Genomic DNA, 6,081 nt, shown 5'->3' with positions numbered 1-6,081 from the left:
GATAAAGAAGGCAAATGTGATGAAAATTACATGGCTACAGATGCAAAATTACAAGTTTAACATTCTGATGTGAAATCATGGGTGATATGTAACAAGCTGCAGATGAATGATGAAAAAACTGAGGCCATTCTGATCACAAAGACTTTCTCATTCACATCCTTTACCTCAAACAATGCAACACCAACATTAAATTGACACAGTCAGTACGAAACCTAGGTGTTACTCTGGTCAGTACTCTCACATTGCACCAACATGTCATGAACATATGCAAGGCTGCATATCTTGAGCAGAGACGCATCAGCTCAATTCGCAAATATCTTTCAGCTGATGCCACTAAAACACTTGTGTGTTCAATAGTACTTTCAAGACTGGACTATTGCAACTCAGTTCTCTCTGGTTCATCTCAATATCTACTCCAGAAACTTCAAAACGTTCAACACACAGCTGCTCGGATCATACTTAGAGTACCACGATCAGAGCACACCTCCCCGCTTCTCTGTACCCTACACTGGTTATCCATTCGATCCAGAATCAAACACAAAATTTGTTCTCTGTGCTACATTTCACTGACGGACTCTAGTCCAACATACCTATCCGACCTCACCTATGTGTATACACCAGCAAGATACTTACGCTCCTCTTCTGACAATCGTATACTCATTATTCTCACTATGAAAACAAAGTCATATGGACAGCGTTCTTTTGCATACCAGGGCCTAGCAACGTGGAATGAATTGCCCACTGAACTTAAACACAAAGACACAGTGATCCCATTCAAAAGTGCTCTCAAAACTCACTTATTTCGACTGCAAGAACAAATTTAAAGACCTACTAATGTTTCCTACCTTAAATATTTTCAGCATGTTTTTCATGTTTTCTAATTTCATTGTGTTTGCTTTTGTAATCATATCATTATATATGCTTTTTTTTTTATAGGTGTTGACTAATGTTGTAAAGCGATTAGAGCTTCTAAAGATTAGGCGCTATACAACGTCCTCATTAGCAGCTGAGGAGGAGAACATACATTTTGCTGAAACGTCATTTGCTTAAATAAAAAAAACCTCATACGACAAAAATAAAAAATAAGGTCACTAACGCCAAACCGAAACCTCGAACCAACCGAGTCTCTCTCCAAGAGTCTCTCTTCGGGGGGGGGGGGGCTTTTTTGTTACTTTATCGTTGTCATTAGTGGGTTTTTTTTAAAAAAAAAATTGTTAGTGATTTCGTTTACCCATATGACGTCGAATTGAGGTTGCACCTACTCTGCTGCTATTAACTAAATATTTTTTCAAGACCCACACGATATCTTGTTCTTGGATCATGTAAATGTATTGTTATAAATCCGTGCGGAGCAGATTGTGCATTGGAAAAGAAGTTTTTTAAATTTAATTATGTCCATATCTCCGCTACACCAAGTCTGATAAATATTTCGCAACGTATTTGTATCGACTCCATTAAACACAACCAAAATATTACAGTTATCTCTGATCACTTTTGGTATTTGTGTGTATCGCTGGGTAACATAAATTACATCAGTGTTTTTGTCTACCGCGTGAAAATATTCTAGCAGGATTTGATTGTTTGTCCAGCACCACATCATCGTTTACAACCAAATTATTAATAAATCTGTCTAAATCATCAACACTCGGCGCTTCATCAATATCAGTTATAAAATTAATAATATCATCGCCATCTTTGTCCAACAATCTTGCATTTTCATTAAAGTCTTTAAGTACTTCATAGCATATCTGATCATCAACTGACGGAGCTACTAAATACAACTTATCCCATTTAAGCCATCTCATTATCAAATTAAGTAATAACTGCATCTTACCATTCCCTGATGGACCTATTATTATAATTCTGATAGAATTTGGTAGCGCTGGATGATGTTTGACTGGCTCTTGCTTTTGTGTCGCTGAGAAATCAATGACATTCATGTTATATAAATATAATAAGTAATATGGATTTATATTGTGTTCGATGTAGGGTACATACCCATACGAGTATGCTAGCAAAAATAATAACAAAAAAATAAAAAAAGCGCGCACTTATAGCTAAATGTGTGCGATGTGGTACCAAAAAAAAATACAAATTTATTTCCCCTGAAAAGTCAAGGCAAATTGGTGTTGATATCGTTACTTCATTAGGAAAATTACCAGGAACTCCTTGGGCTATATACCCTGGAGAAAAACATCTTCCAGGATATAATTATTGTGGTCCTGGTACTCCAACTTGATAACCAGGATCAACCAAATCCTGGTGAATATCCCATAAATGATATTGATCAAGATCAAGGTGTAGCATATAAAAGTAAAAACCTACAAGATAGACATATTGCAGATGTGAAGTTGATTCATTCGTTAAATTCCATAAAAAAATAAAAATATCAGAGAATCATTAGCTAATTGGTTGGTAAGATCTGCGATGAAAGGCAAACTAGCATTAGGGGCTGGTAATTAATTAATCAATTATTAAATAATGGAATTATTTTGTTACAGTCCAAGGGGATACTGGAGAGGCAGAGCAGCTATTAGTAAACTCGCTGATGTAGAAATGTTACACGTTTTTGCCGCCGCAGCGTGGTTAGCACGACAGGCAATATGCCAAATTTATCTACCACCGCATAAACGAATTCAGTACGCACATTTTGATGTCAGCGTTCCTAATGAAGTTCATCAAGCTGATATTTTATTTTTACCACATGATACTATCAAAATTGCAGGACGCCGATTAACGTACAAAAATACGCATTAACTGTCATTGGCGTAGCAAGTGGATATAAAGAGGCAGAACCATTATCAACTAAAACAGCAACTGAAGTTGTATCTGCTTTTGAACGAATTTATCAATGAGGACCATTACGATGGCCACGTTTACTACAGGTTGATCCTGGCAAGGAATTTCTTGGTGCATTATCATCGTTGATGAAGCAACATAATGCCATAATATGACGAGGACATACTGCAATTCATCGTGATCAGGCAATTGTTGAGCGATTTAATCGAACACTTGCTGAGCGGTTATTTTGATATCAGTACGCGAATGAAATAATTCAAGATACTAGATCTTGTGAGTGGGTTACAAGATTACCGAGTGTGATAGCTGCATTAAATAATGAAATTACTCAACATGAAACCTATTAATGCAATTGCAACCAAAAAAAACACGTACCAATACAACGTGATTTTTCAGCGCAGCCAGCATTAGGTAATGTTACTTTAAGATATTTATATGAACTTGGTGAACTTGAAGGTGGTAAAAAAAAAAGAGCGACTGGTCTTATTTGGAGTATTACAACACATAACATTTCTAGCGTGGTAAGATCCACGGGTAGACCTGCAGTATACATATTAGATTCAACTGCTCCTCAGCGAGGATTTACACGTGAACAATTACAAGTAATTCCTGAAGATAAACACTAGCACCTCGACGTCGATTACATTCAAGACAGGTCATCATCACATTTTCGCGTGTATGAACAAGACTACTATCTTTTCTATCTAAGGTAAATTGTTTTGGATTATTACTCGAGTACTGCCACAACATTATACAATTACAGCTCGCACAGTCACTATTTTGCTGTTGTTTCAGCATCATTATAAATTCAACATCAAGGTCAAAGTCGCGTGTTTATTTTTCATACTGTTTATAACCGGCTATTTATTTATTTTTTCTTATCATATCACCTTGACATTCGTCAAGGCCTCAACATTATCGAGGACATCGCCAGTGGCTTCCGTAACATCTATAATAACCTTCCGCAACTGAGATATTGTTCTAACTCTAGACACTGCGAGATAAACTAGATTTGACCATTCGATACGATCATCGACGATCCAGACTCGCGTATCAAAAATAGTTAACCCCTGAGATGAGTGAATTGTCATTGCGTATCCCAGTGTCCACGGGTATTGTTCATTTTTAGCGCATCCTCAACTACACTGATATCAACCAAAATAACATCATTTAATACGAGATTCTGTTTCTCAGTTTGTCCTGGTATATCAACATCGATATTCTGTCGTCGTGTATCAGCTGGTCTATAACATAATGGTACACGTAAATCCGAAATCTTTTCTTTATGTAACATAAATAATTGTTGTTGACGTGTATCACGAACTATCTTTCTACTTGCAACTATCAAATCATTTGGTCTCCACAAATTCCAAAATTTGTTAATAGGGGTTTCTGAAATTATTTTACGCATTACTTCACATTGAATTTTATTCGGTTTTAGTCTGATTAATTTCTTAAACTCTATTAATTCTATATCAAGAGATCTATGATCATCAGTTATTTCTTCATAATAATCCACAACATTCTTTAGCCAATCATGTGGAGATAACCCAACAAAAGGAGGTGGTTGACCATGATCGCCATACATTATCACAGCAGTAATTTTTGTTAATAACCAGTCAAGAGATGTTTTAATGTTTCTAGCGACACTGTACATATTTCATCCCAAACGATAATCTTCGGAATATATTTATCTCCCATTCCATCAGGAGTCCATGCGTAACCCTTGTATCGAAAAAGCCATGATAAGTACATGATTTAATATTTCTTTCTCTCATTTCTCTTGCAAGACTATGTGTAGGAGTTAAAACGATCATATCAACAGAGTTTGACGAACTCTGCCGAAATAGTTCAATCACGCGAGTTGTTTTACCAGACCCCCTGGTCCATTAAGATAAACTTTTATTACTAGTCACGGGATCATACACTGGCGGTGCAGATGATAACTGTAAAGTCTGATATTTTTTGCAATAAATATCTCTGATTTCAACATCAGCGGATTCAGAATAATCGAGTATATTTTCTTCTTTTATTCTCCATTCGCCCCTTGATGATGCATAGTTACCGATAATTAATTTTTTCAACAATCCTGACAAATTTTTACTGACAAAACGAATCCGTAGCGACTCTAACGGCAAACTAGAAATTCTGTTTATCATCGATAATTGATTTATCGAAACCTGTGCGAGCATTGATGATCTTAAAGGAGTAAATTGCAGAGACTCACCGTCCACAAAACTCACAATTGTACCTAATTTGGTTACATTTGGCAAGAAAGCCATTTCTCTGTTTATAAATGTATTTTTCTTCGTCGTATCAGCGATTATAAAATCTAACTCAACATCGTCCATAATCAATCTTGTACAATATCGTTTATGATCATATGATCCTCCCTGAGTGAATTTACCGATTATTTTTCTGCCGAGATCTTTTGCAATTTTATTGGTATGGCTAGGTAGCTATCTTTCATTATAGTTTTAATGTGAGCTTGTAAATAACGTACTTAGTGTGACTAAGTAGCTCTCTTTCCTTATAGTTTTACTGTGAGCTTGTAAATAACGTATTTCGTGTGGCTAAGTAACCCTCTTTCCTTATAATTTTACTTTGAGCTTGTAAATAACGTATTTCTTGTGGCTAATTAGCCCTCTTTCCATACAGTTTTACTGTGAGCTTGTAAATAACGTATTTCGTGTGGCTAAGTAGCTCTCTTTCCTTATATTACCTTTTAGAATTGTCCATGTTCTTGATTTGGTAAAACTGATAACTTGCCGGCACATAAGATGCTTATACAATACTTTTAGAGAACAAATATGGCGGACTATGGCGGCTGATGCTTATGCAGTACGTTTAGAGAATAATGATGGCGGATGATATATTATAATTTAACACAAAAATGATTGTCAAGCGCACAAGAGTTACATCCCTTGCTTGTATTATATTGTTATACATACAAGAGTTACATGTCTTGCGTGTATTCTCATTTAATGCACACAAAACTAACCTCAATGCCTGCATTATATTATTTGCAATAGAAAAGCATGGAAATTTCTCTAACTACAAAACTGACAGAGTATTATAGTATATATTTGTAAAGGACCCGAAGCCAGCTTAATAGTAGCTGTCGAAAGGCCTGGTGTCTCACATGGTATTCCACTCTGTCTTGGCCTTCGGGTTGGAGTCAATCTGGGATTTTGAAACGTTCGTTGGGTACGGCCTGGCATCCGATGCGAAAGCGGTCCCATTGGTCCCAAGAAGTTAAGACGTTTACGGGGAAATAATAAC

Source organism: Sinohyriopsis cumingii, chromosome 4 (assembly GCF_028554795.1).
Source record: "Sinohyriopsis cumingii isolate HCF-2022 chromosome 4, ASM2855479v2, whole genome shotgun sequence".
NCBI classification, from domain to species: Eukaryota; Metazoa; Mollusca; class Bivalvia; order Unionida; family Unionidae; genus Sinohyriopsis; species Sinohyriopsis cumingii.
This window is presented reverse-complemented; position numbering follows the sequence as displayed.